The sequence below is a fragment of the Cupressus sempervirens genome, chromosome 6 (assembly GCF_028749045.1).
Source record: "Cupressus sempervirens isolate cs-2001-9-10 chromosome 6, ASM2874904v1, whole genome shotgun sequence".
Lineage (NCBI taxonomy): Eukaryota > Viridiplantae > Streptophyta > Pinopsida > Cupressales > Cupressaceae > Cupressus > Cupressus sempervirens.
The window spans coordinates 513219477-513233205 of NC_143123.1; positions in this window are offsets into that span (position 1 = coordinate 513219477).

Below are 13729 nucleotides of genomic sequence, written 5' to 3' on the forward strand. Positions count from 1 at the left end.
CTTAGTGGTAATTACTAATCTCTAACTTAGTATCCATAAAATCTTCCTACCTGGAGTCTAACTTTAGTAATGCTTCTTTCATTTTGAAGATCTATCTAATATAATCTTCGAATGAAGTTCCCTCTAATAGTACTCTAAACTATTGTCTATTATTTCCACTAAAGAAAGTTGAGTTCTTGACTCATCCCCAAAAATCTCCAATTTGACGGTGTTATATGCTCCCAAAATTTACCTCTGAGCTTTATTCTTTATTTCTTGAATATCCTTGTATAAACCTACCATAAATTTGTTGCCCCTTGACTGGCTGAGATCTAGCCCCTATCCCTAGCTTGTCATTTGGCCTAAGGATTGTATTAAAATCCCCTTCCCCTAAATAAACTATCTCCCCACACACAACTTGTAACACCCTAGACAAAGCCCTCCATAGTTATCTTTTCTGCCTATCTTGAGTTGGACCATAAACATTGATTAGATTGAAACCTACAACTAATTATTTTGCAAAGACTCTTACCCATTGATAATGCTACTCATTTTGAAACAAATCCACCATCACAAATTCTTCCTTCCATAATAACCCTAAACCACTTGAGGCTCCCATAGATTCTAACCTTGAACTTTTCCTCCTAGTAAAATACATACTAATAAAGGCTACATCATCAACTTTAATATTAGTCTCTTGAAGTAAAACAACATCCAGTTTCACCTAATCAAGACCTCTTTTGAACATACAAATATTATCAAGGGCATTGTTGTTGAAATTAAGGTCAATTTGTCTATTAGTGACTCAACACTTAGTCAGTTGTTGACATTGCTACCGAGCTTATCATTCATCCAACAGTGTTAATCAAGTGTCTCAGTTGCTACTGAGCTAAACAAATAGTTTGCATTTCATGTTGAGCTTCATAGTATCTACTGAGCATCGGAGATAGTTTGCAATATAGGTCAAGTGTAGCAAGTGTCTACTAAGCTATCCAATAGAAGAGATGAAGACTCTAGTGTTAACCAAGTTCTATAGTGTCTATCAAGCTCATAGTGTTAACAAAGTGAATCTAGTATTGACCAAGTCATGCAGTGTCAACTGAGTGATTCGATTGCTACTGATTTTCTTAGTGTTTATCGAGTCACATAGTGATGACCAAGTTTGAGATACTCGAAAGTGATTAGTATGGATTGAGCTTCAACTTCAATTGAGTGCCAAAGTTTGCTGAGCACTAATAGTGTTTGCTGAGTATTAGAACATTATTGAGCTTGTCTTCAGAACCTAAGTTACAATAGTTTGGCTGACTTTGTGAATTATGATTAAATTGGTATTGTAACCAACTCTAGTAAGTAGTTGTTTGGATTGATATATATGTAACTCATTGTATCATCTCCAAGTATAAAATTAAGAAGGACTATAAAGTATATGAGTGTGAATTAAAGAAGGGTACAAGTAGTATAAGGGACAACATATATTTATCTATCACAACCAAATGATCATTGCAATACAAGGAATCTCATTCAACAAATTAAAGTTGCAGATCAGAGATTAACCACTGATTCATTCTAATAGGTGTATCAGTCAAATCTTTTAATCGGGTGGACTTAACAATCTTTTGCTAAAACTCTTAACTAAGTACATACTTCATTGTATGTTTGTAAATCCTTTTACAAGGTGGACCTTATAGTCCTTATTGCTCCTAACATGGCAGATCACCAAAAGTGGTCAATTGTAAGTCTTAACAGGTTAACTTTATACTATAGTACTAAAGCTTGTGGGTATCATCCCCACCCCAGTTTTACTTTCCAATTGGAAGGTTTCTGGGTCACCATATCTTGTGTTAAAGTACTATGAATATTTTATTGCTTTTATTCTTTCATGCATGCAATTAGATCAGAATAATATACGAAGGATTAATTGAAGAATTAAGATAACATTTTGTTGGTTCCTAATTCACCCCTCCCAGCTTAGTAACTTAGCCTACCTTATATCTCTAACAATTGGTATTAAATCATTTGGTTCTAACATAAGAAGTCTAACAACTTGAGACAAGATCAGAGGCAATGGAGGTATACAGGCTGGATAAGGCTATTGACAATGAAAAGTTGAATCTGGAATTGGCCATTGGACAACTCAAGAAAGCAAAAGAGAAATTCTCTCAATCATTGAAAAAAAAGGAAAGATCTTGCAACACAAATGGATGACAATCTCTACATTGAAGAAAGAATTAAAAACTTATGTCCAGAAAGAAATTTAGATAAAGATGATGCAACAATCAAAGATCTATTAGAGGAGAATTCTAATCATCAGGAAGAAGTTAGGAAGTTGAAAAGAGAGTAAGAGATCCAATTAGTCAAATTATGTGAAATCATGGAAGAAAAAGACAAAGCAAGATAAGTGATAGACGAAAATGACAATTAAATTCAACAACTATCCCTTTAACAAGTAGATTGTATTGATCAACTCAATGATGCAATTTAAGAGCTTATCAATCTAAGGACAAAGAATGAAAGACTATAAAATGATCTTAGTTTGAAAAGAAAACCAATGAAAGAATGATGAAAACTCAAGAAAGCATGAATCAATTGAATGAGCAAAATTAGTATAGACACAAAGGAGAAGCTAGATTTGGATATACAAAAAAAGGTGAATCATCTTAACAAGGAGCTCAAAAGAAAAAAAGACCTACTTGCAATTGTTGCGGTAAGATAGGTCATACATCAAACAAATGTTGGAGGAATGGTAAAGAAAAATTCAATGGAAAGAGTTATAGTTTCAATAGACATGGACATGGATAAAGTGAATGCACAAAGAAACCTAAGTTTGAAGGAAAGTGCCACAGTTGCAACAAACAAGGACAAAAATCTTTAGAGTGCAAGACCAAAAAGTCGAACCCAACAGAACAAATTGTGAAAGCAATATTTGGATGGGATTACAACACATAGTGTAGATGTCCATACTGTGGTGAGTTTGGGCACATTGGAGAAAATTGTGTGAAACATCACGAGGAATAGAGATACTACAAAGAGATGTTTTATTTGTACAAAACTTGGACATCTTGCCAAGAACTATATGAACATAGGTAGAATTGAAGATGAAAAGAAAGCTAAAGCTAACAATATTAGAAAACAAATGAGGCAACAATGGGTGTAGAAATCTTTAGAGAATGAAAGCCAAAGTCCTAAAATTGTTGAAACCCAAAATGTGTTGGGTGACCCAACCATTTCAACTTAGTTCCCTAAGGACATCACTAGAACTGTGATTCAAAAGAAGTCATCTAACATCAATTCTAGCTAACAAGCAGAAAGATCCATATCAGCATTCAAGATGCACAAGGTTCACCAAGTAAAACTCAAGACCTTACTGAGAAATGTTGGATCACAAGACCTTAGTCAGAAAGGTTGAGTGACATATCTTTTCATGATATAGATGTCGAGTTGGTGACTCTACTAAGTACCAAGTTTACACCAAAGGGTTATAATCTTACTGAGTTCAAAGTTCGCTGAGTTGGTAGGTCCTACCAAGTCAAGAGACCTTACCAAGTTGAAGGTGTCTTCTGAGCATTAAAGACCAAACTAAGCAGAGAACAACCTATCACTGAGTGAGCATGCGTACAAAGCATTAGGGATGATAAAAAAAAGAAATTCATTAAAAGGAAGAAATCAATTATATTGTTTCCCCATGAGTTTTTAGAGTACAAAGTGAAGAGCGAATTCAAAGCCTCTGAGTGATTTAAGCAGTCATTGTTGAAGATCCTCTAATATTCAAAACCCTACCAAATGATGGCATCTTCAAGTAGAAAGGCTCCTATATTCAAACTAAGTATGGCAATTGTAGAGACACTAGACCCCACTAGAGCACAATAAAAAATTTCATCAAAAGTACTTCTTATCCAAGACATTCGTTCATTCTATCATTGTTCTATTTAGGAGCTTGGAACCCAAGAGATGAATGAAGTGTTGAATGAATTATGTGTGGATGATATTCTAAAACTGGAGCATACAAATTTGGAGACAAAGGGTTTAACACATATTCTACATATGCTATAAGAGTTTCAAGTGAAATGGATCAGATTTATCTCGAGTCATGTTCATAATGGATAGTTATGGTTAGATTATCCCATCTTGATAACCAAGAAAATGATACATAAGATTATTGGATTGCCCATATTGAATAAAGCTAAGACCACTAAAACCCTAGGTCAGGAAAAACTAACAAAGAAAACTCTTGCTAAGTGGGATGAAAGATGCATGAAGCTAAGTGGTGTGACTGACATGGAATTGAAGTTTGGCATCCATGTAATAGCTCAAAAGATCTACAACTCAAGCCAGTTAAACATTGTGTCATGTGAAGCGGTTGACCTAGGATACAAGTTTTTGAAGAAAAAATTATCTTTTGACCTTGCAAAATTATTGTTGAATCAATTCAATAAGAATATGGAGAGCATCCAAGTGTCAAAGAACAATCTATATAAGTTTGGTTCTCTCTTGATATGTCTATTATTCTATGTTAATAAGTTTTTCCCTTATAAAAGATCTTTAGTATGAAAGAAAGATACTCCAGTGCTATACCAAATCAATGAATTCATAGTAGAAATGAGAGAAAAATTTGATAGTATGATGGAAAAATATTTTGAAACATTTAAGGAGAAAATGTAGAGTAGATTAGGATTCCAAGGAAACTTGTAGAAGGCTATGAGGATGATATTTGTTTCATGGTTGACTATGACTAAGTTTACATTCATGCAATTAGACCTAGAGTGACATGGGTTAAGCCTTTGGAATGTGAGGTTAACATAGATGACACTAAATATATCATTGAGGCTTTGCTAAATGAGTCTGTGGATCCTAAGACAACTTATTTTGGCACATATGATGAGGCTAAGGCCAAAATTGAGCTTAAGATCAAGCTACCTTAAGCAGTCAATGTAGGAAGGAAGAGGATAGAGAAAATAATAAAGAATACCAAGTCATCAAGTTCTCCTCTCATGATTATTGAGGGTAAAGGAGATGATATAGAAGATGAAGATGAAGAGGATGAAGCAGAGGAAACTGAAATTAAGGAAGAAGAGCCTCCCAAGAAGAAAGGGAAGGTTATCATAACCAAACTTACTAAGCCCTCCCCTATAGTGTTTACAAGAAGACCAAAAAATCCAAGAAGAAGTTGATAGATGAAGATGAACAAATTATCTTTAAAATATTTGCACCTAACCTTCAAGAAAAAATGAAGAAGATGGAAGAAGGAGCAGGTATGGCATGTTTTAAGTCTCTCAAGTATGAGACTAGGAATGAAGAAGAGAAAAATAAAATTAAGGATACCCTTATGGAAAAATTGGGTAAGTGATCCAAATAATCTCCTTATGAGATTTCACAACAAATTTTTGATGAACTTTTGAAAGCAGTTAAACCTAGATGGGATAGTACAATGAAGACTGTTAAGGACATCTGTCAACAAACCTTGAGACAACTTATGTCGAGTCTCAATGAGAAAGAGGTGAAGGAATATTTGAAGAAGAATGAGAAGAAGCTCACTTTCAAATTCAATACATGTCTGATACTTCTTAAAGACATTGAATCTATGGTGCAGTCTACTAATACCACACATAAAAACATCTATGGGTTACATAAACCCAATGAATTTGTTGTGCATGTTGATACCAAAGATGGTGAATATAAGGATGCAAAAGAAGAAGTAGAAATGAAGGATGATGAGATAGACGATGATAATTTTGATGATGAGGAGGAAGAACATGAAACCACTGGAGGAAGCCTTCCAAAAATTCATAGTATTGAAAAAAAATGATGCAAAGAAGATTGCAACACATATTATGACTTCCTTTCCTTATTCTCTAAGCAATGCCTTAGTGCAATCAGGCTCAGAGAAGGCTTCTACAGAGTTGGTTGTGGTTACCACTAGATCACGTTGCACCCAACCAATCTCTAGATCTAGATTGTTGAGTGTTTCATTGACTGAAGTGCTCAACACTTCATCTACCGAGCAACTATTCCCTCCAACATAAGGTTCTACTGAGTAATAGCCAGGTACAAAAAGTATTTCATTTGTCACTACATTTATAGATATTCCATATGTTTCTACTATTATTTTAATATTAAGTGTATCCACATCTACTGCAATGGCAGTTGAGACTCAACCTCTACCGAGCACTGAAGTTCTCTAAAGGAAAAGAATTTGTTTCATCAATAATTTAAAAGGAAAAGGGTAAAAAGGGACAAATTGATTTGGATGAGGACATTGTTATTCCAAATTAGGTTATCTCTATCCTTAGTCCTGATCAAATAGATACCCTGGGTGAACTTTTGAAGAAAAGGGCTAAGCAACATAAGGTTAGAGAAGAGTAGAAGAAGAAAAATCAAGTCCTTGAGGACACAAAGAGCATATTTGTTGATGCCCTAAGTATTAAGGTTGATAGAAAATAACCTATTCTTGATCAATTAGCTGAAATTGCGCACAAGTATAATGAGGAATTAAATGGACAAGAAAAAATGTTGCAAAGAGCTGAAAGGAAATTTGAAAATAAAGTGTTGGAGAAAGTAGCACCAAAGATTGCTATAGATCAAGTAGAACTATCTACTATTCTTACTTCATTGGAAACATCTATCAGTAATGTTATTTCTTTATTTGTTAAGTTGAGTGACACATCTATCTTTATAAAGGAGGTCAAGGATAAATTATCCAAGATAGATGAGGATATGAAGGAAAGTGCACACCAACTTTCACATGATCCAAGTTATAGTTCTACACACTTCACAAGGATAAGATATTTGACAAATTTTCAAGCATAATTATTGAGGGAAGAAGCCAAAATTAGAGCCATGCTTGTAGAAATTCAGGGCACAATTCTTCCAAACATGGATGTACTGCAAAAGTACATTGCATATGCAAAGACTCTCATCCATGATAAAAACTTCTCCATAGCTGATCACATGATGGAATTATCAACAGAAGTGCAGATAGCCTTGCATGCATGTAAGGTATTATAAGAAAATTGGGACAAGACTATGGTACTAATTTTGAAGGTACATTATGATTTCTTGTCACATTTTGGTATTAACTTGTAGATATTATACACCTTTGGCATTTATTTCAAGAAGGGGGATAAGTAAATATGCTTATAAATAATAAGGAGGAGAATATTATTGATAAAGGGGGAGAAGTACATTATACTCCATATATATGTATGGGAGTGTTATATGTATGGGGGAGTAGTAATGTACATATAAGCAGTAAATATCTTTACAAAAGTGTTGTGGTTTCACAACGCACACCCCATTTCAACTAGAAATGGGGACCCCCTACTTTATTTATTTATTTATTTATTTTTTCTTTTCGGATCCCTAGTCTGGGGTCTGAGTCTTTTTTAGAGGTTTTTGGTCAAGTGTGGGTCCTGACTGAAAAATCAAGAAATAGAAAAAAATTGGAGTTATGGGAAGAGACAAGTCTTTATAAAAAATAAAATTAAAAGGTGCACCAACGCACTTCAATAGGTGTGTTTTGCACCAAACTACTTTAAAGAGAGGCATTTTTGTGATGTGCAACAGTACATCTATGCATCTACACAACACAAAAGAGTATGGGGTCCTTGGGTCTATAAAACATGGGGCCCCTCCCTTCACGTCTTCATTTTGCGCATATCCTCTAGCACCCGAGTTGCACCAACACATCACTTGAGGTGCACCTATCACCTCCTTATTATCTACAAACACTTTGAACACTAAATAGATGCACATCAGTGCACCTACCTAGGTGCGCTAATGCACACCTCCTCCTCTAATTCTAAAAACAAAGCTTGCAAAAAAACATTAAGAAAACAAACACAAACACTTTTAATGATAAATATACAGTAGCACACCTATCTAGGTGTGTTAATGCACACATATCATTAAAAGCATTTCCTATTTTTGCTTAAATTTATGAAGTGCACATTAGAGCACCTCATGAGGTGCACTAATGCACCCTTTTTTGCATTCTAGAGTCAAATTGGTTTTTTCAAGTGTTGTCAGGCAGATTAGGGTTTTGTGTTTTGATCATGTCATTATTAGAGATTGGCTTATTCATTTTTCTTCAAATTCCAAACTAATGGACATCTTTTTGTGTAGATTTGATGGTGTCTTCATCATCCTCCATTGCTGAGAAAATCATTCCAAAACTGGTGGTATTCAAGTTCTAGGGTGTGCCGACAAAATCAAGATTCCAGGATGAGTACTCGGAGATACAAGATACTAAACTAGGTCACACTAATTTGGGAGCATTCTTTACACTATGCAACAAACCAATAGAAATGTCTCTAATGATTTTTGCATCTATTTGATTAGGACTTGTTAACACAGTGTCACATCTAGTTTTAGTGCAGTCCTTAGAGTTAATCATGACGCTCATAGAGAAACATGTTCTGAAAGAATGGGTTGTGAAAAGCATAACTGGAGAGATCATCTTGGATCTCTAAACTAACAATATAGAGAAGGTATTTCATCTACCAAGGGTGGATTAGTTTATTATATTAACCTACCACCAAGCTAAGAGATGGTATAGGGAACATGTGGAGGAAGCCTCTGAAATCATACAATCTTCATACCTCATTGAGAAGACTCCTCTAGGGTGAAAGCAGGAAAAGTAGATATGACACGAGGCTATATGAAGGATGATATTGGATATTCAATCATTCTATTGAGCAGAGTCATGGGTTTTCCTACTTCAGGACATTTAAACATATGGATGGTCAATTTCATTAAGACTATCAAGACGGTGAAGATGCCAATTGACTAAGCCTCCATTCTCAACAAGTACTTAGGAGAGTAGCTAATAGTGGTAAAGAATAATAGAAAATTCTATATGACTTCATATTTGGTATACCTGCTAGCTGTGAGAGCAACAGATTATCCTGGGCTTTATAAGAAGGGTAATATGCAAGATACAAATGCCAAGCCTTATTTTGTATACCCTCAGCTGGTAAAGAAGAAGCTTTTAGAGCAAAGCAAATAATATAGGATTGTAAATGACACTTTCATATTTGTGATAATCCAGTTTATAGAGGGGGATTATGTGAAGAGGATATCCAAAGAGGCAGCTACACAAATATCAAAAGTTGGAGCTTACTATATCCAGTTCTGAACATTTACATATTTGAGGGTAGCAAGTACAATTCTCAACCCTAAGAAGCTCTTGAGGTATCCCAGTGATAGACTTATTCTCCTAGCGATCTCTCAACAACTCTTGTTTACATATGAGAGAGTTAGAAAGCAACATAAAATATGTTGGACATGGCCTATGACTATAGGACCTTTCAGGATGGATCAGAGACAAGATATTCCATATTTTGAGTGTGAATGGGATTAGTATCCCTTGGATGAGTATAATTCCCCTTGGCCCTATTTTGATAACATTGAGAGAGTGCAATACTTATTGGGTAAAACATTTAACCATGAAGATGCCATTGAAGATCATTGGATGAATACAACAAATGATTATGATGTTCACATAAGGGATCATTGTAGGATGACTTTGTATCTAGCAGAGTAGGCTTTGAAGATAAAGATTATATTGAAGATTTTGCAACAAGATGTAGAGGATCTTCTCGACCCATTGTTCAATAAGGATAAGATTGGTGATAGACCTATAATGAATGCTTAGATTGGTAAAGAAGAGAACCCATACATTAATCACAGGGCAAGGCACATCATTATATTGACAAATGATTGGATCAAGAGACCTTTCAAACTTGATCCAATACTTGAAACAATGATCTTCCATGCTCAAGCTTCCCCTTTGCCTCCTAACAATTAAGAAGAACAAGTTCGAGTAGAACAAGGAGAAGAGCCGCAACAAGTATTCACCAAGGAAGTGTTAGAAGAAGGGAAGATAAGTGAACAACTTTAGAAAACTTCCTAAGACACCTAGGTGAGGATTGTGGGCTCTACAAATACAAAGATTCTTGGTGCAAATCTTTCACAGAAGGAGAAGAATCCAGAAAGGAGTGATAAGGGGAAGAGTATAGCTAAGCAGAATCCTCTGTCTTGGAAAGAAAAATCTCTGTTGGAGCATAGCCCAAGGTTTCTAAGAAAAGAAGTAATAAGAAATAAGAAACAACAATTCACCACTGAGGAGAAGGATAGAATGGAATTTATTGAAATGCTGACGAAGCCTAAATCACCTCCAAAAGATGCATAGGCATCAACCTTCATTATGAGTGACCAGAGCCAAGACTTGTTTGCTCATGTGGCTATCCCTCCTCCACATTCAAATGTTGAAGAATTGATGCCACAAGATTATTAGAATAGAGAGATCATGCTTGGGAAGCCTACCTTGGATACCGCTAAGCTAAAGGTTACAACATGTATGAAGGAGATATTCAGGAGCTTGGAGCAAGATGGAGTAGAACTAATAACACTTTGGTAGCAAAATAAAATCCTAAAGGGACATTTAAGAGAATTTTTTGGGCCCTTGGATCCCATAAACCATGAGGAAACTTTGAACATAATAGTTGAAAGAAGAGATAAGGGGGCAATATAGTTGGACCCATTTTTGAGAGCTTGTCAGCAATGGTGAGAAAGTTTTGAGGAAAAGGGTGTATAGATCATTCAGGGAAATTTGAAGCTATTACATGTTATGTAGGAGAATGTGGATAAGCTAGTAGCCATTTTGAATCAATATTTTTGTTTCATGGATGAGATACATACCTAGGGCAAGGATTTGCAAGCATTACAGGCAATTAAAGGCCAAAGGTATCAGATGTTGATGGGTGCAAATACAACTGAGGAGTTAGATAAGATTGATGATTGGCTAGAAAAGATTGCAGATGGTAATAAAGTAATGGAGACATTACACACAAAGATTCATAGGCTCAAGGACCAAGCCTGAGAGTAAATTTTGGAAGCTGAGAAGCATTACAATGATGCTTGTTTAGATATTTTTGAAGTTGATGTGCGAGAGAAGTTAATACCAATAGAGGTGGTAGTGGAGAAATTCTGGAGAACTTTTGAGGAGGCTACTAATGATGATGATATCAGGTAGGCTTTCAAGATAGAAGAGGCTTTGTTAGAGTTAGATGTAAAACTCAAAGATTTTGCAGAGACCCGTATCGAAGTCGACAACTACAGGCAGAAAGTGAAAGAAAAATATGCAGCCTTAGATTTTCTAGATGCGGCTCAAGTCATTGAGATAATCAAGAAATCCAAGGGCAAATACCCATACATAACTCTGGGATAAAGGGGAACAAAACCCAAAAGCCAGAATTTCAATTTTGACACTTAGTGAAAATTTTCATTTTTTGGAGCCTACTTCCAAGGTGCGTAGGTGCGCCAAGTGCACTTTTTTCATTAGTGTTCTAGAGGATTTTGAGGAATTCAAAGGTGTGCCAATAGTTAACTGTCAATTCTAAATTTAGATCTTTCCATGCATAAAAAATGCATTCAAACAATAATTTAACTCCTGTGGATGCCTAGTGAAGATGGAGCTTCTATTTTTGGCACTTCCAGACACTTCTACATTAATTGAAGGCTTTCTCTTTCTTATTCTTTCATGCTTTCTTTTTTTATGACATGTAAAGGCTCACACATCCAATTAATGTTATAAAATGGATGGAGTCCTACCTAGCACTAGTTAGATAGTTAGTTTGTATGTACATAGATTTTTTAAATTAGTTTAGAAGCATACGATTGCATAAAGATATCTCTTGCTCTCACCATAAATTGAGGAGAAGATTTTTTATAAATACGGGAATGTAATATGTAATCAAGGCTATCATTATTTTGCAATAATATATGCTTCAGGTGCTCGCATTTGGAGTGTAGTGTTTCTTGCCTAAGTGTGTTAAATTTTGTGGATGTATGTTCATGAAATGTAATTGAGCAAAAATTTTATTGCATTATTTCAGGTTTTGAGATCTTTTAATTCTAGTGTTTGCTATGATTTTACAAATTCCATTGATGTACTTAGTTTGAGAGGAGATCATCATATTGTTCTTGCATAACTTTTCCTCTTGCATGAGTGCACTTTCTGTGGTCTTATGATTTGATGAAAAGTAAAACATCTTACGATTATTGAATTCCCTTCGACGATTGCATCAGTGGAATTAAGGAAGCATTGCTCCTATTTTCATTGGTTACTCACTGATCTTTTTGAAAGCTTAACTCATTGATGTGTTGTTACCATGGTTAATGTCTGTTAGGATTTACTTTTCATGTTATTTGCTTAAATTTCTTGTTTCCCTACATTTTTTATTTTCTTTACTAACCCCCTAGTTAAATTTAGGAATTCATATAGTTGCATTGTTAGATTGCATTCATACTAAAATAGAAAAATAGAAAAATATATTTCCTTCTTGTGTGAGCAAATTCTACATCTTACCTAAATCATTTTAGAACCATCAAAGGCCTCCTTGTGAACATTCAAATTTATCTTCAACTGAGTGGATTCTAGTAGGTCACAAGATCACCTAGAACCTTGGAGTTGATCCTTAGATTAGCTTTTCAAGAGAGGAGCTCAAAAGAATTCCTGCCGTTAAGCATTGTGCAAAATGACAGCTCAATAAAACACAATTTTGAAAAAATATAAAAATAGACTATTTTACTAAGTTGTAGCAATAGGAAGTCAAAACCGAGTTGAAGACATAAAATAATTATAATTTTAACTTATTCATATTTTTGGTATGATAGGTTTTTTTGTCACTAATGTGAAAGGGGGAGATTGTTGACATTAGGGTCAATTTGTCTATTAGTGACTCAACTAGTTGGTTATATTACTACTGAGCTTGTCATTCATCTAGTAGTGTTAACCAAGTGACTCAATTGCTACCAAGATAAATAGATAGTTACCAATTCATGCTGAGCTTCACAGTATCTACCAAGAATCAAAGACAATTTGTAGTATAGCCCAAGTGTAGCAGTGTCTACCAAGCTATCCAGTACAAGAGATGAAGAATCTTTTGTTAACCAAGCTCTAGAGTGTCTACCAATCTCATAGTGTTAACTATGTGAATCTAGTCTTGACCAAGTCATGTAGTATTGACCAAGTGATTTAGTTGCTATGGAGTTTCTTAGTGTTCACCGTCACACAGTGTTGACTAAGTTTGAGCTACTCAAAAGTGATTAGTATGGACTGAGATTCAACTTCAACTGAGTGTTAGAGTTTGCTAAGCATTGGCAGTGTTTATTGAGTATCAAAACATCACCGAGCTTATCTTCAAAACCAAAGTTATAGTAGTTGGGTTAACTTTGTAAATTATGATGAAATTGGTATTGTAGCTGACTCTAGTAAGTAGTTATTTGGATTGATATATATGTAATTCATTGTATCATATCCAAGTATGAAATTAAGAAGGAATATAAAGTATATGAGTACAAATTAAAGAAGGCTACAAGAAGTACAAGGGACAACATAGATATATCTATCATATACAGGTGATCATTGCAATACAAGGAATCTCATCCAACAAATCAAAGTTGCAGATAAGAGATCAACCACTAATTCATTCTAATAGGTGTATCAGTCAAATCCTTTAATTGGATGGACTTAATAGTCTTTTGCTAAATCTCTTAATCAAGTGCATACTTTATTGTATGTTTGTAAATCCTTTTACAAGGTGGACCTTACAATCCTTATTGCTCCTAACATGATAGATCACCAAAAGTGGTCAATTGTAAGCCTTAATAGGTTAACTTTATACTGTAGTACTAAAGTTTGTGGGTATCATGCCCACCTTAGTTTTACTTTCTAATTGGAATATTTTTGGGT